Source organism: Trachypithecus francoisi, unplaced genomic scaffold, assembly GCF_009764315.1.
Source record: "Trachypithecus francoisi isolate TF-2019V2 unplaced genomic scaffold, Tfra_2.0 Lachesis_group19, whole genome shotgun sequence".
Classification (NCBI taxonomy): Eukaryota; Metazoa; Chordata; class Mammalia; order Primates; family Cercopithecidae; genus Trachypithecus; species Trachypithecus francoisi.
The window spans coordinates 24,413,253-24,426,526 of record NW_022681464.1 but is presented as its reverse complement, the minus strand read 5'-3'; positions in this window follow the sequence as shown (position 1 = coordinate 24,426,526).

The window sequence follows — 13,274 nt, the reverse complement described above, 5'->3', positions numbered from 1 at the left end:
ACAAAAATTAGCCGGGCGTGATGGCGGGCGTCTGTAATCCCAGCTACTCTGGAGGCTGAGGCAGGGGAATCGCTTGAACGTGGGAGGCGGAGCTTGTAGTGAGCCGAGATCATGCCACTGCACTCCGGCCTGGGTGACAGAGTGAGACTCCGTCTCAATAAATAAATAAATAAATAACCAGCCTCAGGTATTTCTTTATAGTAATGCAAAAATGAACTCATCCAGAGAGTAAGTAAACAGGAGGAGGGACAACCTAGATCAGAAGCTTACCTCACACAGGTGAGGGTGGCTAGGGGGTAAGGGATTAGGGGCCGTGAGTGCAGCAGAAGGTGTGGGTGAAGAGGTAGATATAGGCCACCCTGTGGAGGACTTGGAATACCAGCTAAGGCTGTGGTACCAGACTCTATGCAATAGAAAGCCACAGACAATTGTGAGCAAGACACCTTGTAACCAGGTTTTAGAAAGAATCCTCAGCTGGAAGAGGAGATTCTGCAGGAAGAGGGTGGGGGAAAGTTGAAGATAACTCCAACCACTGTGAACCTTAAATATTAACCTTTTTTGCTTCTGACTTTCATTGACTTTTCCGTGCTTCCTTGCTATAAAGTAAATTTTAAATATTATGTCAATAGGTCACAGAGACAACAGACAGGCAAGATATGGTCATGACAAAAACATTTCCCTAAACAAGATTAGAAGGCAGCATTTGATGAAAGATTTTTTTCCTAACTGGTGAGTTTGTTTAGATAAAGAAAACACTTACAAAACTCGTCAATCAAAATAACATGGAGTCATTTACTTAAAGAATTCCTTATGTTTAAAAGTAAAGTACTTGAATATGGGATCAACCTAAGTGTGCATCAACGGAGGACTGGATTATAAAACTGTGGTACGTATATACCACAGGATACTACTCAGCCATAAAAAAGAATGAAATCACGTCTTCTGCAGCAACATGGATGGAACTGGAGGCCATTAACCTAAGTGAGATAACTCAAAAAGAGAAAGTCGTTCGAGACCAGCCTTACCAACATGGAGAAGCCCCGTCTCTACTAAAAATATAAAATTAGCCAGGTGTGGTGGCACATGCCTGTAACCCCAGCTACTCGGGAGGCTGAGACAGGAGAATCGCTTGAACCCAGGAGGCGGAGGTTGCAGTGAGCTGAGATCGCACCATTGCACTCCAGCCTGGGCAACAAGAGTGAAACTCTGTCTCAAACAAACAAACAAACAAACAAAACCAGGAAGTCTAATACCATATGTTCTCACCTATAAGTGGAAGCTAAACAGTGGGTACACGTGGGCATTCAGAGTGGAATAATAGACACTGGGGATTCCAAAAGATAGGAAGGTAGGAGAAAGTAAGGATTGAAAAATTACCTTTTGGGAACATTGTTCATTATTCCGGTGATGGGTACACTAAAAAGCCTAGATGTAACTGTTATGCAATCTATACATACAAAAAATCTGCAGCCAGGCTTGGTGGTATACGCCTGTAATCCTGACACTTTGGGATGCCAAGGCAGCAGGATTGCTTGAGCCCAGGAGTTCTGGACCAGCCTGGACAATATAGTGAGACCTCGTCTTTACAAAAATTTTAGGAAATTAGCTGGCCATTATGGTGTACACCTGTGGTCTCAGCTACTTGGAAGGCTGACATGGGAAGATCACTAGAGCCCAGGAATTGAAGGCTGCAGTGAGCCATGACTGTGCCACTGTACTCCAGCCTGGATGACAGGGGACTATGCCTTAAAAAAATGAAAATTAAAAAATCCTGCACTTGTACCCCTAAAATATATAAAAATAGAGACAGAAACTTAAATAATAATAAAATGCATTTCTTTTAAATATAAAATAAATAAAAGTAAAGTACTTGAAATTAAACTATTCCAGAAAATCACTGAAATGTTTGTTCCCCTAACAATTTGGTGCTTTGATCTCCTTATGAAACTGTGAAACCGCTGAGCCAAAAGCTTTGTCTTTCTTCATTCTTGTATCTTTAGTACATATCATAATGCTTTATATATGACAGGTGCATGACTATTTGTTGTTAATTGAATGGTATATCATACATCAATAGACATTTTTCCCAACATTCTATTGGGAAACTTTTCACACACATAGCAAACTGAAAGAATTTTCAGAGAACACTTGAATTTCTACTGCCAATATTTCACCATTAACATTTTACTGTTCTTGGTTTATTACATATCTATCCATGTCTCTATCCATTCATCAGTCCATCTTATTTCTCTTGAATCTCAAATTAAATTATAGCCATAAGTTACTTAAATACATCAGTGCACTGAACACATCAGAGTTGAATTAGAGTTCAAGATTTATTTACATTTTTTCTTCTGAGGCAAAATTACATAGCATGAAATGCACCCATTTTAAGTGTACATTTGCTAAGTCTTGGAGCATGCGTACACCCGTGTAACCAAACCCCTTTCAAGATGTGAAAGTGACCATGACCCCAGAGAATACCAATGCCTCTTCCTGCTCAGGCCTCATCTCTATCCCCGAGAGGCAATGACTTTTTTATTTACATTTTTTTAGTGTTGCCTCTCCTAGAACTTTATATAAATGGAGTCATATAGTGTGTACTCTGGAATAGACTTGTATCACTCAGCATAATTTTTTGAGATTCATCTAGGTTGTGTGTACCAGTAATACCTTTCTTTTTGCAGAAAAGAAATTATTTTGCAATAGAATGCAGTAGCATTCTATTGTGTAATTATGTCAAAATTGCTTTTCCATTCTCATTTTGATGGACACCCAGACTGTCTCCAGTTTTGTGTTATCAAAAATGAAGCTACTATCAACATTCATGTTCAAGCCTTGGTGGCCATATGTTTTCATTTCTCTGGGGCAAATACCTAAATTGCTGGGTCATAGGGTAAACGTATGTGTAGGCATTTTCTGGAAGCTTTTTTTTTTTCTTCTTTAACAAAATGCCAGGTTATATTTACCAGGCCTTTTCTCTCCTAGTTTGCCAATTTATTTATTTATTTATTTTCTTGAGACAAGGTCTCACTCTGTTGCCCAGGCTGGAGTGCAGTGGCGCAATCATAGCTCACTGTGGCCTCAATCTGCCACTCAAGTGATCCTCCTGCCTCCGCCTCCAGAGTAGCTGGGACCACAGGCACCACTACATCCCGCTAATTTTTTTTTTTATTTTTTGTAGAGATGGGAATTTGCTATGTGACCAAGGCTGGTCTTGAACTCCTGGGCTCAAGTGATCCTCCCACCTCGGCCTCCCAAAGTGCTGAGATTACAGGTGTGAGGCACTGCCCCTGGACTAGTTGGCCAATTTAAAAGAAATCCCTGAATAAGAGCACTCAAGGTCCGCTGAATGCCCTTCACCTCGCTGGGAATTCTAGGGGATCTTTCCATTCCATATGATACACACCCAACCACACACTCAGCCAACAGCTGACTGGATGAGAGAGGTACTGAACCTAAAAGTGGCCATCTACTGGATGAGAGAGGTACTGAACCTAAAAGTGGCCATCTACTGGATGAGAGAGGTACTGAACCTAAAAGTGGCCATCTACTGGATGAGAGAGGTACTGAACCTAAAAGTGGCCATCTACAGGTTGTCTAGAAGCCCAAGAGATAGACTGTTCAAAGATCTGCCCACAATGGGATGACGATGAATAATCAGTCCAGTTAACTCCCTTCATGAGAATTAGAAATGGAGACACTGGAAAGAGACATTTAGTTAAAAGTGGACACAGAAGGGAAAAGACACACAGCAAAGCATTCTTCAGATTTCTTTAAGAGCAGTTAAAATGATGGCTAAAGAGACATGCGGAAATTCATGCTTTTCTAAGGAATGAGCCCTTTAGAAGTTTCTCTTGCAAACAAAGAGAAATAAAATTCCCACATAATCTAGAGCACTCTAAGGAAAGGTAGAAAAATCCACATTGTTGCTAGTACAGGACTTAGAGTGTTAAAAATTAGAGAAATTCGTTTAGGATTTATAGTCTTAAAAATTGGAAAAATCCACCTACCTGATCCACATTGAGAAGCTGGGATGAAATAAAAATGAAGATAATGATTAAAAGGAATATTCACTCAATTTTTCTGCTCCCTGCATGCCTGCCCTGTCTGTCTCCCTCTACTCTCATACATACTCCAGTAATATTTGGCCATAAGTAAAAGCCAGAGGGTTAGAAAAAGAAATAGGATAAACCAAGACAAACTATCAAGGAAGTAAAAGGAACATAGAGGCAAACAAATTCCTCATATCTCTGTCCCCCTACTCCTGACACAGCCCTGATAACTAGGGATGGAGAGCATCTGCTACCAGGTGCATCCTCTGTACATTCTAATGATCCGACCCATGGAAAGAGAACCAAGTTCTTCAGCCCGGCTTCTAGGATCTTACCTCAGGAGAGAGTCTTAAAATTATGAAAAGATATACATATAAGGATGTTTGTTACGATGCTGTTTATCATGTAAAAATCATAAACAGCAGGTTTTTGGTAGAGTTCATTCAAAATGAGCTGTGGGCCTAGCGTGCTGGCTCACATCTATAATCCCAGCACTTTAGGAGGTCAGATGTTCGAGATTAGCCTAGACAACATGGTGAAATCCCGTCTCTACTGAAAATACAAAAATTATCCAGGTGAGGTGGCAGATGCCTGTAATCTCAGCTACTGAGATGGTTGAGGCAGGAGAATTGCTTGAACCTGGGAGGTGGAGCTTGCAGCGAGCTGAGATCACGCCACTCCACTCCAGCCTGGGTGACAGAGCAAGACTCTGTCTCAAAAAAAAAAGATACGGCCAACAGCTCTGAGGCTTACAGGCGAAGGAAAGGTCAAAGTTGCTGTTCATTTTGGTTTGGTTTTGTTTGTCTTTTTTGTTTTTTTCCTTCAGAGCAAAACAAGTTTTCTTTGTTTATTTGGTTTATAAAACATATGATCTTTGCAAGAGAACAGATCCTAGACTGGGAGGGTCCCCAGCTTGCTCAGTACAGAAATCTACACCAGCCCATGATAATGAAGATCTGCTATGAAATGCTTTGAAGTCTCTACAAAAAATTAATTGTACAATAGATTTTCCACCAGTGGAGCAAATAACAGCAATAATTTGGAATAAGTGAGGAAAACACATTTACAATCATAAAGAGAATTAAAAGAAGCTTGAGAGGTCGACTAGTCCAATCCTCCCATTAGGAGATACCTCCCGACCAGTGAAAAGAGAAAGGGAACCACTGTCTATCATTCTCGGTTATCCAATCCCAGGGTTCACAGAATCTGTATCAGGAAGCTCTTTCTTAAGTCTCACTGGAGTCCCTCTTGCTACTATTTCAAGCTAATCTCTCCTTGTACTCTTCGTAAAGGAGGCATCAATCTTTCTTAAGAGTTCTCTTAGTCTTGCTTGATGTGCGTAATTAATTCATAAAGACCTTTCTCTTCTCCAGGTTCAATTTTTAAATCCACTGGGCCTGGCAGCAGGACTGGACTTGCTAAGTCCTGAACATAGATTTATAACACAGCCCTTGGCTACAAGGAGCTTATGTTTTCATGGGGTAAAGTAGATGTTTAAAGAAATGATGGCGGCAGAGTGTTATTGTGTAAAGTTCTGACATTCTTTGTTTTTGCAACTTTGCATTTTGATATCTGTCCATTTGAGATTACCTTAGTTTTCCATTTCAAATTTTTAGCTATAATTTTATTACAAAAGGCATTCATTTCCACTGGTGGGGTTGAGGCAGGGGCGGGGTGCAGGAATAATAGAATGGGCTTGCCATCTGGTGGCAAAATGAGATAAAAAGAACACCAAACTGTACCAGCATCCTTGTATCTACATGGAGGAGAACAAGGACTATATTTCCTGGTTTCAAGGTGTGGGGAAAAGAAAGAGAGATCAGCCTGTTACTGTGTCTATATAGAAAGAAGTAGACATAAGAGACTCCATTTTGTTCTGTATTTGAGATGCTGTTCATCTGTGACCCTACCCCCAGCCCTGTCCTTGCAAGAGACGTGCTGTGGTGACTCAAGGTTTAATGGATTTTGGACTGTGCAGGATGTGTCTTTGTTAAACAAGTGCCTGAAGGCAGCTTGCTGGTTAAAAATCCTGCCCGTCCCTGGGCAATGGAACATTTCCGTGTGAGACCCGATTGTATGCTCTGTATACTGAGATAGGAGAAAACTGCCTTACGGCATAAGGTGGGACTTGCTGGAGCAATGCTGCTGAGAGGTTTATGGAGATATTTGCATATGCATCTCAAGGCACAGCATTTTCTTTTGAACTTATCCATGTCACAGAGATCTTTATCCATATGTCTTACTGCTAATTTTCTCCCTTCGATGATCCTATTGTCCTGCCACTCCCTTATCTTTTAGATGGTAAAGATAATTATCAATAAATACTAAGGGAACTCAGAGACCGGTGCCGGCGTGGGTCCTCTGTATGCTGAGCGCCGGTCCCCTGGGCCCACTTTTTCTTTCTCTATACTTTGTCTCTGTGTCTCATTTCTTTTCTCAAGTCTCTCATTCCACCTAACGAGAAACGCCCACAGGTGTGGAGGGGCAGGCCACCCCTTCATCAAGGTATCAAAAATTGTAAGATGCACCATTGGTTTAGTAAGAGAACAAAAAGACCAAAAGTGGAAACAAATACAACAAATATACACATCATCTGGATCTTAGAAATCCTAGGAGAAGTGAGGGGCATCTCAAGGAAATATGCTCATTTTTCACTACTTTCTAACAGTTGGCAGCTGATGATGAGTGGTGAGTGTAGCTAATGATGGGAATTACCACGCACCCGGTCCCTGCTATATGCTGAACATTTCACAATTGTCCGCAAAAGGGATATCATTTTAGCCATTTAACACCTGGAGAATGGGAGGCTCAAGGAAGGATCCACTCTTGACCTTAGAGCCAGCATTTAAACTCAGGAGGCTGGCTTACAGAGTTCACAATTGTTCTCCTCTCCTAAGCTCCCTTCTGCTTTCTCTGTAAACCCTAGTGCTTCCCCGCTGCTTTCCTTGAACTCTCTCCTAGACACACAGACAAGGTCTGATGACTCCAATTATTGGACTTCCCCGCATACTCCAGTTCACTCCCCTCTCCTGGACCAGATCCATGAGCCTGTCAGCTCCTAAAACTGTTCCACCTCAGAAACCTCTATCTCAAGCCCCAGGGTATGACTCTATTCCCATCACCTCTTCCCTTCCACTTTCTGGTGATTTCTAGAAACCCTTTCCTCCCTGCTTACAGATGCCCCCTAACTTGCAGACACCCTTGAAGTGGTTCTGAGATGGCACCCAGATTCCTTCACAGCTTTGGCATGAAATTTGGGAAGCCAGGAGTGTCCCAGAGGGCAACATGGAGATGCAGATAGAACAGGTGGCCCAGGGGAGGCCTAGGGTCAGGAGATGAGGCCAGAGAGGATGGCCCCCTCACCAACAGAGGCAAATATCAGGGGCCTTGAAATTCAGCAGCAAGTCTCAGCATCTTGGTCCAAAGGACATGTTAATTAGACACATCTCAAGAAAGAATAGTGCAGAACATTCAGGGACAGCCTCTCTATTCCACAGCAGAGACCAGCATGCTGGGAGAGGCCCGTCCCACCAGGAGTATGGGTAGGTCTCTCCCTGCACCCAGGGGCATTTTAGAAAAGCAGGAGGGAGATGCAAGACAGCTTAAGTTAACTCATAAATGACTGCTTGAAACTGTAAGAAACAGAATTTTCTTGCTTTGGCAACTTTAAATAGTATCCCACCCCAGCCTCCAGCATTGGTAGAAATGGGGCTCTAAACAGAAGTCACAGAAAATAAATGAAGGCCAAATCTATGCAGATTTGAATAACAGCATGTATCTATCAGCATATATTCAGGAAAGTAGAGTCACTGTATGTGGATATTGTGGAAGAAGAGACTTAGGATAGGGATTAGACCTGATACAATTGTGGGAGAAGCTGGGAAGGCAGAGATCTGGAAAGGGAAGTGAGAGTATCAGAGAAAACTCACTGTCTAGTCCTGCTGAAGCCCTGGCCAAGGGACCGGATCAGAGTTTGCTACATATCAGGGAAGGAAGGCCAACTGCCATTGGGCTGCTGAAATAGGACGACAGTAAGAGAGCTGGAATGTATGGGTAGGGAGTATTGGCCACTGTAGGTGTACAGCCAAGTGGCTGGTGCTGGGCCAACAATCAGAAAGAAGACCTGGACATGGAGATGAAAAGAGCAAAGACAGGCTGGGACCCACAGGGCATTGCCCATCTGATAGCCACAATATCAGCCTGCAAAGGGTTCCAGAGAAAAACGACCACAATTTCTCTTCTGCCTCTCAAATCTTATGCAAGTGTCTCTTTTGGCCAACTGTATTTAGGATCCATAGAGGGAAGGGATTCTGAAAAACATAGTTCCTAACAGCCAGAGGTGACTATGAAACAATCCAGCACACTGAGTACATTTCAATCCTGCTCCAGGATTTATCACTTTAAAGTTATTACACATATGTACACGTGGCAGTGCCAAACAGCACTGGTTGAATTCAGAGAAAGCCATGGAAAAGCTGACTCTGGAAGTGAACCCAATATATTTTCTATCTAAAATATTTTTCATGCACTGAACATTCATCACATAGTAGCTGACATGTAACAGATTCTCTGATGAGCAATATAATTCATGACCTACACATGCTCTGCTATTGATAACAACATTTTCCCCAAACCTTCCTTCTTCCTTAGCAGAGAGTTCTCAACCAGGACCTGCCACCTCCAGTTATTCACAAACAGTGGCGGAAGAGGAAATTCCAAGCTTCCTGTCTGCCTCGCATTCAGGGTTTCAAGAATAGTCCTGGTGAGTCAATAACTGTTCTTTCAACAAGGATGGAGAGCAATTGAAAAGGTTGGCTGTGACGTGACATAGCAGTGTGGCTGCAATTTCCTTATATTTTCTAAACAAGACCTTAAAGGCTGCAGAACATTAAAATGCTGTGGCTGTCATTCACTCTTACAATAGCCATTTCCTTGGACCATCTTCCTTTCTGGATGATAAAAACCCAAAATGCCAGGCATTGGCTGTCCTATCATCACAGGTAGCCAGGACCTGCCTCGTGTCCCAATCCTGGCTCCCAGCATCAGAGGGAAAGTTGTGAGAAGGTGTTGCTTTCTCCCTGATAAAAAGAAACATCCTTTTCCCTCCTCAAGCTTCTGCAGAAGACAGCTCTGGTGGCCATCTTGAGAGCTGTGAGAGAAGTCAGGAGAATCACAGAGAAGCAAAACCCAGACCTGTGACACCACTGACCTTGTGAGACAACCTGCAAGCACCCACCGCTGGACTCCTCTCATGCCAGATGAGCAAGCCACTCTTGGGTAGGTGTTTTTGGGTAGATGCACACCAACACTTATGCCTGATACATTTTTAACATTTCCAGTTTTGCAAGGGATTCACTGCTTTTTCACAGCGCACTGGACTTAACTAGGGTACCCAAGCAAGGCCACTTAGGGCCACAGAAAAACCCACATGCTCTATATGCAATCTCCATGCTTTCCTTAGGCCGCCTCTCGTGTTTCCTGCCAGACTCTGCCACCTCCTGGCTTTGCTACTTTCTCTTGCCAGAGATTTGCTCTGAACCTTGGCTTCTGCTGACTCTTAATCGTCAGGCTTTGGATGTATTAACACAACTTTGCCCTTTGTTCTCCTTCAGAATAAGAATTCCATTTCCTGCCCCATGCATCCTCGCACCCCAGGTAACCTCATGCCCCAGCCTTGATACTGCCAAGCTGGGTCTACCTCATGCCCACCAAACCTGTCCCAACCCACTCCTCCTATGGGCATAAAAAAGATGAATGGAGATCATGTGGGGCTAGTCCACAGGATTGTGTATAACAAAGCTTCATGGGAATTTTTCTAGAGTCACAATATATTTTCAGCTGAACACACAGTGGTTCACGTCTGTAATCTCAGCATTTTGAGAGGCCAAGGCAGAGGACCACTTGAGGCCAGGAGTTCGAGACCAGCCAGAGCAATATAGTGAGACCCTGTCTCAAAAATTAATAAAATAAAATTAAAAACAATATTTTCTCCTATGTGGTTCCTTAGAGTTGAATGCACAGACACCAAAAAGGGGAAAGTTTGAAAATCAGCTATAGTACCAAGAAGAAATCAATGCCCAGAGAAGGAATAATACCAAATTCATTAGAGTCCCAGACTCTTCCTCCATGTTAGCTCTAGTCATGTATTTGTTTATAGGGAGGTCTTCTACACTAAGAATTGGGGCAATACTGATACCTGTTAATGGATATCATGCCTTTGACAAACGATTTTTTTTCTTCCACTACATGCTAAATGCTGTCATTATTAATATAGAGAATGTAGTTAAACTTCCACAGTAGGCACAGGTGAGAATTTCACTGCCATCAATTTCAAAGCTAAACCCTGATCTCAGTCAGTACTTGTAATATTTATGAGTTATTATTAGGACATCCAATTTGTCTTGAGTTTGCACATCATTATACTTCACAATAAAAAGTAAGCAGGTTCTTGGTGCCTGAATTTTGTTAATCGTTCTTCTTGGTTGGGGACCTTAATCTTTGCTTCAACTCTGACATTAAATTAAATACACTTGCACACAAATTATTCTAACTGCCTTATTTAGCTAGAGAAGAACAGGGCCTGGCCGTGCAGCATTTCCCCATTACCTGCACCTGAGCTAGTCCCTGATCTAGCACTGCCACCTCTGCAGGCAGGCCTGGCAAGATTTACTGTTCTGCCCCCTGCCCTGGGAATCCATATCCAGGTCTCTAAGTGCTGCCTCTTCTCCTGGCCTACCCTCTGCCCCCACAACCCTCACACCCACCTGCTACTCCAAATCTGGTTGGGTCCCTTTACATAGGTGTTTCTAAGTGGTAAACTGCACCTAGTGCTATAGTTTGGATATTTGTCCCCTCCAAACCTCATGTGGAAATTTGATCTCCAGTGTTGCAGGTGGGGCCTAGTGGGAGGTGTTGGGGTCATGGGGGCAGATCCCTTGTGAATTGATGAATGCCCTCCTTTGAGGATGAGTGAGTTCTCACTTAGTTCCCACGACAACTGTTTGTTAAAAAGAGCCTGGCACCACCCCTTTCTCTGTCGCTTCCTCTCTGGCCATGGGATCTCTGCACACACCAGCTCCCCTTCACCTTCTGCCATGAGTGGAAGCAGCCTGAGGCCCTCACCAGAACCAGATGCTGGCACCATGCTTCTTCTACAGCCTACAGAACTATGAGCAAAATAAACCTCTTTTCTATATAAATTATCCAGTTTTAGGTATTCTTTTATGGCAACACAAAATGGAGTAGGACACCTAGACATCCAGGTTTATAAATGTAGACACATATATATGTGCATTTTCACACATAGCTTGTTAGAATGTGTGTGTCACTGGGGCTGTTTAATCTATACACTTGGGAAAAAGCATCTGCTTCATTTTATTTTTGCCTTTGCTCACCTTGGCTCCTTCCTTTTTTTCTGATACTAGCAACTCAAGAAAGAGGCATTTTAATTCAATCAACCAAGAAAATCAATCCCAATTAACCTCGGGACCATATTTTTATTTTCATTTAAAATTAACTAAAACTATTGAAAAGAATGAAAATAAGAAACAGAAAAACCTAACAGCTTGGAACAACATGTATACACTAATTTTCTTTACTAATACCTCCATCGAGGGGAGTTATTTCTAGCAAGATTCTTTCTTTCTTTCTCTCTTTTTTTTTTTCTTTTGAGCAGAGTCTCACTCTGTCACCCAGGCTAGAGTGCAGTGGTACCATCTCAGCTCACTACAACCTCTGCCTCCCAGGTTCCAGTGATTCTCCTGCCTCAGCCTCCTGGGTAGCTAGCATTACAGGCATACACCACCATGCCCAGCTAATTTTTTGTATTTTTAGTAGAAATGGGGTTTCACCACGTTGGCCAGGCTTGTCTCGAACTCCTGACCTCAAGCGATCTGCCCACCTCGGCCTCCCAAAGTGTTGGCATGACAGGCGTGAGCCACCATGCTTGGACTGCAAGATTCTTTTTTATTGAGGCAATTAAAAGTTAGAGGAGAAGAAATGGCTGTGTAAAAATAGGAGCAAATAGAAAATGAGAATGTCCGGCACAGTGGCTCATGACTATAATCCCAACACTTTGGAAGGCCAAGGGGGGTGGATCACCTGAGGTCAGGAGTTCCAGACCAGCCTGGCCAACATGGCAAAACCTTGACTCTACTAAAAATACAAAAAATTTGGCTGGGCATGGTGGCTCACGCCTGTAATCCCAGCACTTTGGGAGGCCGAGGCAGGTGGATTGTAAGGTCAGGAGATCGAGACCATCCTATGAATGGTGAAACCCCATCTCTATTAAAAATACAAAAAAATCTGCTTAAGCTGATAAGCAACTTCAGCAAAGTTTCAGGATACAAAATTAATGTGCAAAAATCACAAGCATTCTTATACACCAGTAACAGACAAGCAGAGAGCCAAATCAGGAATGAACTTCCATTCACAATTGCTTCAAAGAGAATCAAATACCTAGGAATCCAGCTTACAAGGGATGTAAAGGACCTCTTCAAGGAGAACTACAAACCACTGCTCAGTGAAATCAAAGAGGACACAAACAAATGGAAGAACATACCATGCTCATGGATAGGAAGAATCAATATCGTGAAAATGGCCATACTGCCCAAGGTGATTTATAGATTCAATGCCATCCCCATCAAGCTACCAATGACTTTCTTCACAGAATTGGAAAAAACGGCTTTAAAGTTCATATGGAACCAAAAAAGAGCCCGCATTGCCAAGACAATCCTAAGTCAAAAGGACAAAGCTGGAGGCGTCACGCTACCTGACTTCAAACTATACTACAAGGCTACAGTAACCAAAACAGCATGGTACTGGTACCACAACAGAGATATAGACCAATGGAACAGAACAGAGTCCTCAGAAATAATACCACACATCTACAGCCATCTGATCTTTGACAAACCTGAGAGAAACAAGAAATGGGGAAAGGATTCCCTATTTAATAAATGGTGCTGGGAAAATTGGCTAGCCATAAGTAGAAAGCTGAAACTGGATCCTTTCCTTACCCCTTATACGAAAATTAATTCAAGATGGATTAGAGACTTAAATGTTAGACCTAATACCATAAAAACCCTAGAAGAAAATCTAGGTAGTACCATTCAGGACATAGGCATGGGCAAGGACTTCATGTCTAAAACACCAAAAGCAACGGCAGCAAAAGCAAAAATTGACACATGGGATCTAATTAAACTAAAGAGCTTTTGCACAGCT